Raw genomic sequence first — 16,259 nt, 5'->3', positions numbered from 1 at the left:
CCCTCCCACCCCGTTCCCTCCCATCTGGGCTGGGAGCCCCATGCGTCGGCCCGTACAGGTCTCCTCCGGCTAACTGCTGCAGCCCCCCCACCCCCGTGGCATGTGAGCCATATCAGAGACACCTGGAGCTGATTGCTGCTTTTACCTCATTTATCGCCATCCTCATCAGTCTTCTGTCCTACGTTTGAGGAAAAAAACAAGACTCGGATGTACCTGCACTGTTTGTACCTTGAATACACTTTTGGAAACTTTTATAAGGATATAAAAGTCTTAGCCATTAAACTACATTTAAAAATGGCATTTCCTACAACAAAATGAGACATCAATGCTGTTGTGGGATAGAACTCACCCTGAAAACAATCTTTATTTCAAATCTGGTTTGTGTGTGGTTTAATTTCCTTTTCATATTGACTGACAGAATCCGTATCTCCGCTTATTCTCCTCTTGTTCGACATCCCTCACTGTTTTTCTGTGGAAAAACCAAGCCAGATTCAACTTCTGCCAAGTAAATACCATTTATATCATATTTGGGCACATCTTCAGTCTTAAATTCCAACCTGTAGCGCAACTGAGAGCCAAGTCACTTAGTACTTTAACTAAACATGGTGTGAGAAGATCTTTAAGGGATTATGTGTGTTTCTAGAAATTTCTGTGTGGGGGTGTCGTGAAGGAAAAGCTTATTAATTTAAATTCTCATTTTGCATAATCATTTCACAGTCATGAGTCATGCCAGGCTTATCTTGTGCCAAATTATCTATTGGAGTTGCAAATAAGCGAGGAAGTCAACCACTAACCGGGGGGAGACGTTTACTCATTTCGGTTGGGGGGAAGGGCTGCAAAAAAAGAGGGAAAAGAAACATGTGTTAGTACAACTAAACTGTGCCTAGTGCATTTGAAAGCATTCATAACACAGTATGATTTTCAGTTAATATTATGCCAAAAAGTCTAGTTATCTTCAGATACAAAGTTTTGTTAACAAATGTTTCCACTGTGCTCACAGAAACAGATATACCTTTGCCAATTTCATTCATCATTTAGTTAGTAGGGCATATTGTTTTGCAAAACGCATTGCCCGGCAAATCATTGTCATCCTTTTCTATAGCACAATGTTCAAAGTACTGTTTCTCGCATTCTTATCTATACATATTATCATTGAAATGGCAAAGATGTGGGGTGCTGTTCTTGTTCTTGAGTCTGGAGTTAAAACAAAACTGTACTGGCACTGGGTCCCTCTAGTGAGACAAACTTTAACAACAGGAGAAAACCCAAAACCCTAGACTAATCCTCTCAAAAGCTCATGTTTGAGGATAAATGGCTGTTTTCATTCGAAGGTGTCTTTCCTTTCCCCGTAACCCTCAAAGGCTCCATCTACCTATTACTTGTCTAACCCGGTAGCCGGGGTCCTCAGAAATGTTGGTCCAGCACTTAATCTCACATCTCCCAGCAAACACCTTGGTCTTATCACACACTTCCTCTGTCAGACATTTCCTGCCAACACTAAGGACAAGGAACCAATCAAAAAGAATGGGAACTCAAAGAACACTGATTATTGCGACACACTTAATTGATTTTTAAAGAGGAACTGAATGTTCTTTTGGTTTCTAGTGAATATTGGACCACCCTAGCCGATGGAAGATAAAAGTGCATGGACGACATTGTGACTTTTGACCAATTCTAATATTTGCTGTTTAATGGATTGAATGCTTTTAAATTTCCACAATTATATGTCTTTTCTAAAACTTTTCTAATGCTTTTATTTTAAATTTAACAGTTAAGTATCTCCTGGGATACATCGCCTATTTAGAGTATACATTGATAAATAGTACATTAAATCATGTTCAATAATCATGTTTAGCAGTGAACCTATTTGGAAAAAAATGATATAGAGAAACAATTACATTTAAATAAACTTACTTTTAACAGAAATAAAGGAGAGAGAACATATGCACATGTAACACTGGATAAATCCTAGATAATTCACGACAATTTAGAACAGCAATTGCATGTACAGTTTAAAAGCTTTTGCATAAAAACTGTACGATTACTTTTGCAAGTTGTCTGCTTTAGTGACCTTTAGTGCATTTTCACAGTTATTCCATGAGTATTTCACTTATTTTAATTGGCCAACTAAAATAAAATTTAAAAAAAATTCTGCTGACCAACTTTCCTTTTTCTTGTCCTCTTTAAAAAATAATCATTATCATATTAAAGTACTCTGGGGTACAGACTGCCATTTACACAGATAACCTATCTATGGAGGGATTTGTGAAAGGAGCGAATATGAGACAGCCAGAGGATTTTTCCCAGCCAGCCTCTGCCACTGAATGTCCTGCAGTGTTTCTCATTGTTTGCTGCCTCATAAGAGATAGCCAAGAGAGCCTGAGAAAACTAAAAAACAGCACTATTTAACGGAATTCAATCTGTCCCAATAGATTTGAATCGCTAACTTACATGTCTGAGTGTAGATTCTATCTGGCTAATGAGGGGCCTGAATCCTTCTCTGTTACTTCAAAGGGGGTGAAATTCTACCTTTCTTGCAGTGAGGACCTTTGCCTGGGCTCTCTCTCTCTCTCTCTCTCTCTCTCTCTCAGGTGTGTCACTGTGCAAGCTAAAAGAGAGGGTTTCAGGCAGCGAACTTCCAAAGGACTGTTTGTTCCTAAGTTCTATGTTGAAAGCTAAATATGGGTAAATATACTGACCAGTTTCAAAGCCTACATTTATCTTGCTCTCATTTAATCCAAGGTTTTCTTAATGATTAATTTACAAGCCAACCACAATATTTAAGAGGAAACTCCAATACCGTTCCTGCATTTCTATGCAGGAATGGCACTGGGCCCCAAAGCTTAGTACCAATAAGCTAATACAGTATATTGCTTCTAAACAGTGTGCACTACAAAAATTCACTCTATTTGTGCAAGAAAGTTCATGCAATTCACATCTACCACAAGTGACGCTACAATGTGAACTGTTTGACACCTCTGACAGCCTTCAATTTGAGGGTAATTTGCACCAATTTCCTAGCCGATTCCCATTTAAAAACAAAAAGCAGCAAGACATCTTTTGTGTGCTATGCCACAGAATCCATATCATAAATGTGCAGCAGATTTGATTAAACTAGTGACTCTGTAAGAGTTATTATTCTTAACAGTAAGCATTTGGGTTTTACATAACACATTCATCTGAATCTCAGAATATATATATATTGGTTTAATTTCCAACCAGAAAATACCCAGGTCAGTGACCGTTAAAGTAGCTGCAAAGGCTATAACAGGGTGGATCAAGACAAACCCTTAATTGTCATTGTGCTTATATGTGTGTGACATTGACCTCTGGGCATTTGAACCTGTGACCTGTCACAATCTCCAAGCTCATTCAATAGCACTAAGTGATCAGCACCTACAAGACAAAGACGCAGCTGCCTGGTGTTGAAATATGCATTAGGTAAGTATTCACTAATGGTAAATTATACATTGGTTAGATTAGTTCTAATTTCAGGGAAAGCGAAGCAGAATGAATAAATGATAACACAATCTAACTGGATCTGTCAAGCGGCAGCTCATGGGTGTAAGTTCCTCAACGCGGAACAATGCAATGTTTAAGAAAATGTCGCGCTGAGGAAAAAAGTGAATGTTCAACATTTGAAATTAGTACAGAAAAGAAACACAGGTCAACCGTTTTGTTCTACTAGCTCAAACTGATCATACAAAACCTATTATTTCCAAAAAGTGTAAACAAATAATTACTGAGCTAGGTAATAATGATTGAAATGATAATCTTTCTTGAACAAACTACAAAAAAGTCATACTCTCATAAAGCCCCTCAGGGTTTTTTTCATTCAGAAATGAATCTTTTAGTTGGCCTCAGGTGTCAGCAGGGCGTTTTATCAGGTGTTTTAACTCTCAGTGAAAGATATGAAGTGTAAGGAGAGGAAGTGAGGAAATGAGGCCCAGGTGGCTTTAAGTGGGAGGAGACTGGAGACAAAAATATTCCCAGGCCCTTTAGGACAAAGCAATCTCCCTCCAGTCAAACCTAACCGAGACTGATCAACTCAGTAGAGTGTATAAGTGAATTTAGATTCTTTATCTACTCTTTATAGTCTTGCAAAGGGTGTTTTGCTTCTAGCACGTATAGCCAATGAATAAAAGTTAAACCCGATAAATTATAAAACAATAAAAGATGTAGGAGGACGGTGAGCAAACTACAGTCAACCAGAGGTCACAAAAAGTAGAGCCAATTAATGACACGGCTGGCTAATCGACAGGATGACACCAGAAGCACCTTTGCCCTCCCTAAGCAGGAGGTGGAGGTTGAATGTCACACTTGAACTGGAGTCAGTGTGTGCAGGATCACTCTATCAATGACTGCCTCAGGTTACTGAGCGTTGCTACAGACAGAAACATATGTTCTACCCCTTGTACTAAACCAAACACAAAAAACTTAAGTTTAACTTGTGCATCAGGTGTTGAAAATGACAGTGAATAATAAGAATAATAGAATTAATAATGAAAATATTGATTAATATGAATACATATTAAAAGTATGTATTAAAACATCTTATTTGTATCATATTATTATTATTTTTATTAATAATATATTTTTACATTTAAATGTAATATTATATGTATTATTACATATTGTAGTTATTATTACTATTGTTTTAAATTAAATTATTAAATTAAAATAAATTAACAGAGACCAGAGCAGATGCAAGAGACACTGTTGGCCAATTTGGTCGTCTAAGAAAATAAAACAATTGAGGCGTAAATGTAATAAAGTTTACAGTGCAGTTCTTTTTCCTGTTCAGCTTGTTATTCTAAATATCTGTAAATGTCCGAAATATAAACAATCTACAGATGAGTTTAACGAGGGTGAGGTTTCCCTCTTTTTCCTAAAACAAATAATTCCTAGAAGCTTTGATTAAACCTCTTCAAACATCATAATAAACACTATAGCTTAATTGGTTAAAAACTGCACTAGAAATGGTAATGAGTTTAATTTTCAGGGTCATGGGTTTGATGCCCAAGTAACACACAGTTAAATGTCTATCTTGAATGCACTTCAAGTTACCAAATGCATAAACGTACATTTTAATCTTGACATTTTCAAGCAGAAACAGTTATAACCTAAAACACTATGATCACCTGAGTCTCTCACAAAAGCACCTGCTGATACCATGTACGAAATATCAGACATTCCACTGTTTTCATACCAGACGAGTCCAACAAACATATCCTGTCCAGTGCACATATTGCTGTATATATATATATAGGTATATTCTGTTTTTCCGCCTTAATGTATCAAAGTGTGCCTTCTATCTGTTGCACCAATTTGAACACTCTCTTGATCAGCAATTACATAGCAAAGATGTGAAGAGAACAGACCACAAGTCTCCTAGTAGTTTCTGTGTCAATTGAGGCACAAAGAAAGAGAAAGATGCTCTGGAACATTGTAATCATGCAGAGAGCACAACAGAGGGAAAACGTGTGTCCAGTTTACCCTGCGGCCGAAGTGAAACACAATACTCTGTATATTCTGTTACAATGGCATTCTTTTTCAATTACTCTTAAATGCTGATGAGTCCAGGTGACCGTGGTTCGGAGTGTGTGTACCTGTGACTTTATTGTTAACTAAAACATAAATATTAGATAACTTAAAAACAAAAATTAGAAATGTTGCCTTGACAACTAACTGAAATAAAATAGGTTTAAGGTAAAGTACTAAAATGACTAAAACTAGAATAAAAATAAGTTAAATCTAAATAAAAAACAAAACTAAAAAAATATTTTTATGTGTAGGACACTGGTCATTTTTGCCAGGAAAATGGAAAGGATGTGACGCTTACTTTATAATCAAACATAACAGTGTACTTTCAATTACCTTATTTGTTGACATGATGCCGGTGAATTGCAGAGCTTGTGCAAACATATGTATATGTGATCGTATGCTTACTTAACTGCTGTTTTCTCACATTTTTGTAGTGTGTTTATTTTGGTATTGAGAGGAAAGCGTGCAGCACATATTTACTTATTCATAAACGTCGCCCTCAGCAGCGTGGATGGCGTCAGGATGTTTGTTATCAGTATATCGCAAAAAAAGGTATTTCCAACTTCTTTTTACTTCCAAGCAAATAATTAAAAAGAACTATGCTGTGAGTATTGAATCATGTACAGTCTTGAACGTTAAGTGTGCATGAGTGCGAGCAAAAGCAATAAGTTGCTGGCTGCAGTTTCACTTAACAGCCACCGGTGTCGCTAATAACAAGGGTTTCTGAATTCTACATTTAGCCACATAAAGTGTTACCCAAAATTCTGTCATATTGAATTTTCTGGAAAACATTAAACCAGTTCATCAAATTTACATGACATTTGTGTAAGAATATTGTGCTGTATGCTATAATTGTATCCTTAAAACTAAGCAGCTGAAATCAAGGAAGTTGAAATTTACCATCAAAACAACTGCAGCATTGAAATTTGGCTTCACATTTTTCCAATCTGCTTGGACCTTAATGATTATCGCTTGCAGCTATATTTTGATATTGATTTAGACCATACCACACATATCATCCACTAAATATATCTTCTCGTGATGAGCGAGATAAGAAGAGGACAAGTTCTCCATATGGCGCAAATAGCCTTTGATGGTCATACGTATGCCACATGTCACTCTTCTATGGAATGAACCAACTGACCCAAGCCATGCAGGGCTGAAGCTGAGAGGGGAACACGGGTCGGTTCTATGAAACCATAATAAGAGTGAAGGAGACATCAACATGTGTTAATTACTAAAGCAAGTTCCTCATCTGTAATATGGGAAGGGGGTTGACCCTGCCAAGCCACCAAAAATCAATAAGACCAAGTCATAAAATCGATAAACTCCTAATTATTTTTGCATCATAACTTCCGCATGACTCTAATTATGCAATGAGTCAAGTACATCTGATATCAGATGTTCATGATGCTACACATATATTGATTTCGATGAGTGATTGTGACAAAGCTGAAATTAAAAACTTGAGTCAAGAGGCATCCTGCTGTTTTCTCAAACACAAAAAAAACTTCCTAACCAACGGAGAAATGCTTGACAAGCATACTCACTATTCTCCTAATAAACTGTAATTAACCTGTTTGCCCATGTCTTGGTTTGGTCCGTCTTAGTCATATGTTCTCATCCAGGTAGTACAGTCTGAAATTATCCTTTACTGGTCACCAGAATCAAAGCATGTCTTGACTCTTAAAGAATGTGAACAAAGATGAAAGCAGCTGTAAAGTTTTATGATTCTCACCGAGTGCAGCACGATTTCAACACCATGTGACTCTTACAGCTAATCTCTTACACATAGATTTCAGATTTATACCTACAGTGTATAACAAGCTATAAAAACATAAGTGAAATTCAATGACAAATTTATGACAAATGACAATTACTCATGCCTCATGTTGTTCTAAACTTGTACGACTTAGTTCTTTCAAGAAACACAAAAGGAGAAATTCTGTCTGTTCACTGTAATTGCACTCTTCAAAATTTCTAATTTTCAGAAAGAAAATCATTCAAGTTTGCAATGACATGACAGTCACAGAACTGTAATTTTTGAGTGAACTCTCCCTTTAATGAGTTATGCACTGTTACAACAATCCTGTCCGAGATTGAAGGAAATCATCTCGGGTATGTCTCCTGGCTTTGGTCACACCATTCATTTCAAAGTATTGTTCTGGATTCCTCTCATGCCTGCTGTGTTTCTTTTACAGTGCATTCCATAGATTTGCTTTTGTCTGGAATAATAAAAACACATAGCAAAAACTCTCTATAAGCATTTTTTTTTATAAGCATTGATCAAGAACAGTACCAGATAATCACAACCCATATCAGAAACGCCCCCAAACATACCTGCTATATTATTATTTGTATTATGATTGCTATACACTTTTGGTTTTCTTTTTCTATTTTAATAGAGGGTTTTCACTACACGTTATCAATCCGGAAGTCGGCCATTTTGGAGGCACTGAACGTAAACAATGCCACAGAACTGAACGGACTTGCATATTTGGCTGATTATTGCTGCTGAAAAATGGTCGTGTTTTGGTCTGTACTAATCGGTCGCACCGGGAAAAAACATTTTGAGTACTATATACTGACAAAAGTTAAAGAGAAGAGTGCAAAAAACGGATGAAAGATGGCATTTGGGGTTGAGAGAGGCACAGCATTAGCCACAAGTGTAAATGAAGCGTTGACTAAGGATAAAATGTTGACGTAAAGTGGTTAACTATGGCTACATTCACACTGTCAGTCCAAATCCGAGTATCTTTGTATCCGATTGGAATCTGATCTAAAATGATGTCCACACTGTGTATCGCAACTGTTCAGATCCGATTTGTGTGTTCATGCAGCTCTTTGGCAATGACGTTGCGTTGATGGAGGGGTTTGCATTTGCAATAGAAATGTTGTCTTATTTAAATTTTACAACATGGAAATGTGTAGCTGCCGCACTGGACTCCTGTGTCTAGAGCTGCAGAACTGTAGGAAAAATGCACAGCTTTTTTCCACGCTCTTATCTGCGCCGGTTTCAAAATATGTTTAAAAATAAAAACGTTCTGCTAGTCCGGCATTTTGCAACAACACAGCCTTGTTTCGGCAGCGACTTTCAGCATGTTCCCTATAACAACGTCTGACGTTTACATTTTACGTGGCGTGAGAAAGTCACATACCACGCGAAATCCGATCAGAGCGTTCAGACTGAAGCGGATTTCCTGATAGACGATTATTTCAAACCACATAAGGATGTAGCTTGAAACGGATTTCATATGCTTTTTTTGGACTGACAATCTGAACGTAGCCTATGTCGGGATAAGAAATAGAAGGAAGAATAGCGGTAAGGGCTAGAGAAGCTCGTTCGGATCTTTACCACATATTAACTTCAGTTCGTCAAAATTCCGCTGTCTTTCCTGCTTACTAAGTCCTTCTCATGATTTCGCAGCTTCCCGCAGTTTAGACATCATAAATTAGTGTAAGAATGTGTTCAGTAGTACATAAACAGTGCAATCCATGCTGTTGTTTAAGGTGCAAACCCTCTATAATACTTTTACTTCAGGCAGTGACTGGCAATGAGTCTGATCTTCAACAGAGACCTTAAGTTTACTAATATTAGTCTCGAGTTTCCCCAGCTGAAGATAATTATGTTCTGCAATGATTTTGTAGATGGACAGTTTTCTACTTTTTTAACATTTTAAACATTTTAAAGGAGTCTTAATATCTGAATGGAAATTCAGTCAACACTCTCAAAATTCAAGTAATTTTAATATTCAAATATAGCTGCAAGCAGCCTTTATCGGGGCCAAGCGCAAAGAAGACGATAAGACATGCACTACTTTTGATGACGTCCACTCGCTTTAACCTCCTCACCCACAGGTTCCGCTGGATAAATGTGCTTTTTTCTGAAGGAAATCGATAAAACCCTACACCTTTTGCTGTATATCTGGTGGCGCAAACACAACACGTTTTCGTCATAGTTTAAACTTTGATCAACAACAATGTTTTTAACTATGTAACTATTTACAGTAGCTGGCTGGATCTCTTCAGTTGGTCAGTAGAAGCCGCTCGACTTCTGCCACCCGGAAGTATCTTGGTGCCTATTGTTTACAAACATTCTGAAATGCCCTATATGTCTGCTCTACTCTTTCTCCCAGACATTTACAATTTTTAACGTTTTATGAGACATGCAGCGCATGCCAACTCGTGTGCCGCTGGGTAGATCAGCACGTTACAATACAAATGTGTGTATCTATCACAAACGCAGGACATCAGTTCTGACTGGATCACATCCCAAATCGTCACCATCTAATGTTTTCATCTAGTATTTATTCGTTGACAAAAATGTCAATAGATTTTCGTCATAATTTCTGTCATTCAAAACTAGTTTTTATTTAGTTATCGTCTAGCTTTCGTCTGTGAAAAAATGTCGTTGACGAAAATAATGATGATAATTATTCGAATTATCAACGAAATTAACACGGAATCATAGCCAATAATAACCAATCATAGCGCGATGGAGTGCTCTCCCTTTTCTTTATCAAACAAGCCAGAAAGACTTTCCCCCACTCATGTTCAATTACCCCCCCATCCCCATCCCCATCCCCCAACCCACCTCTAAACCCACTGCTTGCTTTAGGAGGTCTGTTAAAAGTCAATGGGCTCAGAGGAGGAGAGAGAGATGCGGCCCCCTGCTGTAATTGTACCTGCTGTTCCGATAAAAGTAATATATTTTAAAGACAATAAACGTTCAAGCCCTTGGAGTACATGATCCAAAGCCATGGGAATCGAACTGACAATAAACCAGAGCAGGTCTGATGGTATGACAAACTACATTACAGCACACTTGTAAGAATCAGTAATCATAACCACAGCCAGAGCTGGTTTCAAACCTATAAATGGAGAGAGTGCCAGCTGCTTTCACCTACACAGAATCCGTGAAGCACAGACCCCCATTTCTGGAAGAAAACAGCATTCTGGCTGTTGATAGAGGGGCTGCTGGACTGTTTCAGACAGACAGGATTGTTACTCATCCAGACAGGCCTATACTCCTCTAGCTCTGTGAACATTACTCTAAAGAGGCTCGTTGAATCTCATCCCGCCCCAGTGTTGACATTCTCTGCCTGGTACTGTCAAAGAAGAGCCTACAGCATAACCAGCCACTCATATGCTGAAGTGTAATGAAACACGGTCTATGAGAACTTCATGAGAGCATCAGGAGATAGAAGCTGTAGATGGATTTCCACAAACTGAAAGGTTCCTCTGTGACTCCCTTTCCTGACCCTCACCCTCCTCACCATGAATTTGTTTTGTCACTTTACAATGCTTAGGTTTTATGGGTCCTGTGACCTGTGGCCATCAATTCGATAAATCCCCACAGACTCTCTGGTGGGCGACCACACCGGTGTCGTTATCATTTATTCATCTTTTTTAACGTTTGTTAATAAAAAATACAATTGTTTATTGTTTGTTCATGTTAGTACACTGTGTATTAACTAATCTCAAAAGACACAACTTTTGATTTTAATTATGTACTGTAAGCCTAATAGTACATGTTGAAATACTGCAGAATTATTGTTCATTGTTAGTTCATGTTATCTAATGTAGTTTACTAATGTTAACTAATGAAGGATTGTTAATCTGTTAAAAATATTAAAAATAATACATATTTTTCATTAATTGAAAAAAGTAGATATAAAATAGAATATAAATATTATATGAAATACTTTATTAATTAGAAGATAAATTAGAAAAATTAGAAATGAAAAAGTTGAAGTACTAAAATTACTCAAACTAAAACCGAAATAGAACAGCAAAAAATAATAAAAATGACAAAAGCACATAACAAAATGACAAAAAAAAGTTTCAAAATATGAATAAATATTATAATATATAATAACCCCACATGTATAGTCATTAATATAATTTCTCACAAAAAAATTACTTTGTTCTTAGTTTAAAGTGTTTATGACATATTTGTAGTTTTTTTATTTGCTCCATTTGGTTCTACATCCAGATCTCACTCTCACACACACACACACACACACACACACACACACACACACACACACACACACACACACACACACACACACACACACACACACACACACACACACACACACACACACACACACACACACACACACACACACACACACACATTTCACCCAAAAAATAAGAAATCAAATTGATCAACAAAAAAAAAATATTTTCAGTTTGGTTATTTGGAATAACATGATTAAATAATTTGTGTATAAATAATAGAGTGTAAATAGTGCTTCAAATTAAACTAAATGTCACGTGTCATGTGTTGATTTCTCACGCAATAAATATGTCCCCGTAAAAGTGAGGTTCTTCTGCATGCTGTGAGAAACACAAACAAGAAACCAGCTAACTCAAACCCTCTCAGTGAAGAACAAACCAAGATTACTGTCATTTTGAAACAAGTATTTGGTTGGACACCTGATTGTGCAGTGGGTAATTCCATGATCAGGTGTCCAACCAGACACTCATTTCAAAATGACAGTAGTCCTTTTGTAACAGAGTGAAAAAAACTGACCAGCCAATAATACAGTTTAATGTGATGATGACAGTAATATGATTTACAAACTCCTGGACAGAGCTGAAGGTATAAAAATTACCAATAGTCCAAAAGCATGAAAAGAGTAATGAACTGCCTGATTATCTTAAGAACTGACAGGCCGTTCGTTCACTAAAGGAAATTGGAACAAGATGAACAAAGCAGGGCATACTTACAGAGTGGAAAGACATTGAGCATCGGCATGAATATTTTAGAGCCATAAAGGTTGGATTTCATCAGTCTGGATGTGCAGTCCGAAAACATTAACTGAGCACAGCCTGTAAGACAGATCATTCCAATAAATAACAGCTATAGTACAAACCCAGCAAGCAGTTGACATTTGCATTACTGTATGATGTATCAGCTTCACTGTCAATTACCTTTGTCATGCTATGTATTTAAAAAATGTTTTAAAAATGTTTTTTTAGAAACATATTAAGAATACAGTATACTGTAAAACATTAATTAATTTAAAGAATGGCAGCTGTGGTTGTCAGAAAGTAACTCTAAATAATAGGTTGGCCATATTTCAGGCATTATAGGATAGTTAATTGACCTATACAGTATAATGTTACTAACCTAGAAGCCATAAAACAAATAAGTGGTAAAAGAAGGCCAAATGCTTGACCTATGACTAATGAACGTAAATAGTTTGTTACCCACACAATTACTAAACACCACCAAGGCAACGCACATAACTTAGTAAAATGACATAATAAACATGAACTAAATAACATAAAATGTAACATAAACCACCACAATATGCATAACTGATAGGGACAAAAATGAAATACATTTGTTTAAATAACAATTAAATGTGTTATACGGGGATGTCCCATCTTCACTGTAAATTATGAGGGAACTTGTATTTACAAAAAGCATAATTTTAGCACACTTTTTACTCTTAATATACAGTATCTACATGTACTGCCTCGTTAAATACAATATACATTATAATTTTAAATGATGAGGTTATTTATACATATCTCTTCAAAAAGTGCATGTATAGTCTTTTAAAATCAAATGTAAGTTTCAAAATATTTGCTAAGGGAACACAACTAAATAGCCTGTTTTTAATAGCATTTTAACATTCTTATTCCATTATAATTACTAACATATTTTACTTCTTTTACACTGCAACAGATTAGTTTGGAAAAACATTCAAATTAATGAAATCTGCTTAATAAATAAAAAGAAGAAAAAGAAATAAGGAAAAAAAAACAAAGAAGTGTCATTATTTTCTGACATTATGGCCTGGTTTCACAGACAGGGCTTAAATTAAGCCAGGATTAGGTTTTAGTTCAATTAGGACATTTAAGTAGCTTTTATAAATGTGCCTTAGAAAAAAACATTACTGGTGTGCAGTTTGTGACACAATATTGGCTCTAACATATTTTAAGACAATATGTCAGTGCAAGTTCCTTTTAAGTCAAACATGCATTTTAACATGGGACTAGTCTTAAATCTTGTATGTGAAACCAGGGCAAGATATCTGAACCAAGTAAACTGTGATACCCTTCTCTTGTTTTAATGCTTCAAAGCTGCATGCTACATCCGTGACATCTTACTGTGAACAGACACCACAGAAGGTTATTTATTGGGCACTGATGAGATCCTTATCTCCAACTTTCAAATACTTTTGAAGCATTATCTTCTTCCCCCCAGTAGTTTGGCCGTATACCCATTTACAATGACATAGTGGGCATGTCTGCTTTGAAGTGTTCAGTCCATATTCTTCCCTTCGACTTATCTCACTTCCCATAACCTACAATGAGACGTCAGTAGCACCCACTGTCATCCAGATCACTTCACTGCCAGACACTTCCTTCAGAAGGTATTAAATTGTTTAAAAGTCAAAATTTTCCATGTCAGTCGTGACCATGACACTCTAATGCTGTGGAGTGGAAGGTTGTGAGATATGCAAGAAGAGTTAGAAGAGTCATCCGTATCAGTTTTCTAAGAGCGATATGTTGTCAGGTTAAGGTGTAAGTCAACGGTGAGCTCTGGGATCGCTCAAAAACATTCTTGTTTTAACCCAAGTTCTCTCTTTGTCAACTTGTCAACATGCTAGACGCTTCTAGACTTAAGCAAATAGACTTTGCAAATGAGAAAGATCTAATGGACAAACCTCACGGTGGAATTTAAGACGTTTAATAGTAAAATAAAACATACTTTGTCTAAATTCTAATGAGAAAAACACACATAGCAGTTAAAAACATTAAGAAAAGCCATTAAAACATCACCTTACATTTAGTCCTGTCTATCTTTGGTCCGTTTCTACCCAGACACCAGTGGGAGGTCTTCACCTCCCTGACGGATCCTAAGGTAAAGCCTGACCACTTGTAGGAAACTCCACCGCAGGGCTCTCAAGTGTAATAAAGGCTCAGGATGATACGTTTACATGAGCAGCTGTGTAAATGATGTCAAGACTTTCCAGGAAACCGCTCTGGGTTGTATTTGCAAAATATTCGACCTGATTCATCATTTACTAACGAGACTTGACATTGCTTCACTTGATTTATCTTTGCGCAAAAACATCCAGGGCCCACAGATTAGTCATCTTGCTTTGACTTCTCTTCTTCTTGAGTTTCTGCAACAGACATCACATCCAAGCTCCATTTCTGCTTGCGGTCTCAGCTGCACAAGATCTCAGACGTTAGAGTGTTTTTTGCGGTGTCTCGCATGTTCAATTATGTGCATGGTCCAATGGACCTGATAATTCCCTCTGTTTATTTCTCCTGTGTGGTATCATCTGCTCATATTTAATCACACTGGATGTTTAAGACTTTTTTTATCCTCCTTTTCTTTTTTTTTGCTTGACCCTAAATGCATTAATTTGAAGCCTGCAAATATAATGGCGATGGCTGGGTTTATTTAACAGGTAATAAACAGGACTTTTTGTAAACTGTTTGCCAAGTAAATAAATGTAAAAACTTTATGTGTAAAAGAGGGACTCATAAATCAAAAGTGAAGAGACAATGCCAACAAAATTACTAATAACAGCTGGCCAAATGTAATGGGAAACATAAAGCAATGTAAAATATTTCACTTCTGCCAGCCTGGTTGTATATGTGTGGTGCAGTGGTTAGCACATGTGCTTTTAACATGTTGATGCTCATGCAACAGTCAGTTTTGAATTCATTCCTTTTCTCCCTTTTTTTTAGACAAATGAGGGAAAATAATTATCAAGGCAATCAACATTGTTTCACAAATACCGGGAAACCAGGAACATTCCTTAATACATTAGCAGTGACATGAATAAATGGCTGTGGATTACAAAGCATGTGTTATCTATTGTGTGCTCTTGTGAACACATCAGGGGTTCTTACCTTTGTCTTATGGGAAGCAGGATGTGGGATTTCCTACAAAAATCAGTGGCTGCTCATGAACACTCATCAGCACCTGTTTGGAACAGTATGGGAATAGACAATTTCATGTTTGGTAAAAAGATAATTCAAGGCAACACAAAAATGATGCAGGGGAAATAATGATTGGTATTAAAAAGTTTCCAGTTAACATAAAAAAATTACTTTTCACTCAGAAATCTAGTATTAATATGAAATAATATTACATAATAAAATTATTTAACATTTAACAATATAATAATCATGTATAAAAAAAAATAAAAAAATATATATATATTTATAAAATTGAAGCATCTTTACTGTCACCACCCATTGTATGAGACAAATGCTGCAGTTCTGCTGAGGTTGTGGAACAGAAAATGAATCAGCATGTATCTAAAATATTATTACAATAAAATATTTAAATTACTTAAAGCTACAGTTCGTAGTTTTTCCTCTTTGTTGTCATGTCTGTTCGAAATCTGCAATTGCAGTTATTCGCGGAATTATCAACTTTACGTGGGTTGTGCCTCGGCACGGTAGCCTGGGAAAATCCAGAAGAACAAATTTAGATTTGCTCTGCAAGTTAGTCTGGCGAAGAGCCCATTCAAGCTCATTTCCAATCTTTCCAAATCAAGGCACCAATCACAAACGTTAAGGCGGGCTTTACAAGATGACGATTGATCTGATTGGTTTTAAGGTCTATCCAATTGCTTACAGAGGCATTTGAGTGACGTCCGTTGGTCACGCCCCTTTGGAAATGAGCTGTGAATGAACCTTCCCCAGACCCTAACTCATTTACGACTGAG

General features: G+C 36.7%; 1 long non-coding RNA gene across 1 annotated transcript; it reads right to left on the bottom strand.

The window, feature by feature from the left end:
• Positions 1-648: 648 nt before the first annotated feature.
• Positions 649-15,511, bottom strand: LOC143740813 (uncharacterized). Its single transcript, XR_013204903.1, has 3 exons — positions 15,436-15,511; positions 12,283-12,384; positions 649-833 (listed from the first exon to the last, which is right to left on the bottom strand). It is a non-coding gene; the product is annotated as an uncharacterized LOC143740813 (long non-coding RNA).
• Between the last annotated feature and the right edge of the window lie 748 nt (positions 15,512-16,259).

This window comes from Siphateles boraxobius, unplaced genomic scaffold (genome assembly GCF_051911475.1).
Source record: "Siphateles boraxobius isolate OS27281-9 unplaced genomic scaffold, OSU_SipBor_1 18, whole genome shotgun sequence".
NCBI classification, from domain to species: domain Eukaryota; kingdom Metazoa; phylum Chordata; class Actinopteri; order Cypriniformes; family Leuciscidae; genus Siphateles; species Siphateles boraxobius.
The sequence above is the reverse complement of the archived record's forward strand: the minus strand, read 5'-3'. Positions and strand labels throughout refer to the sequence as shown.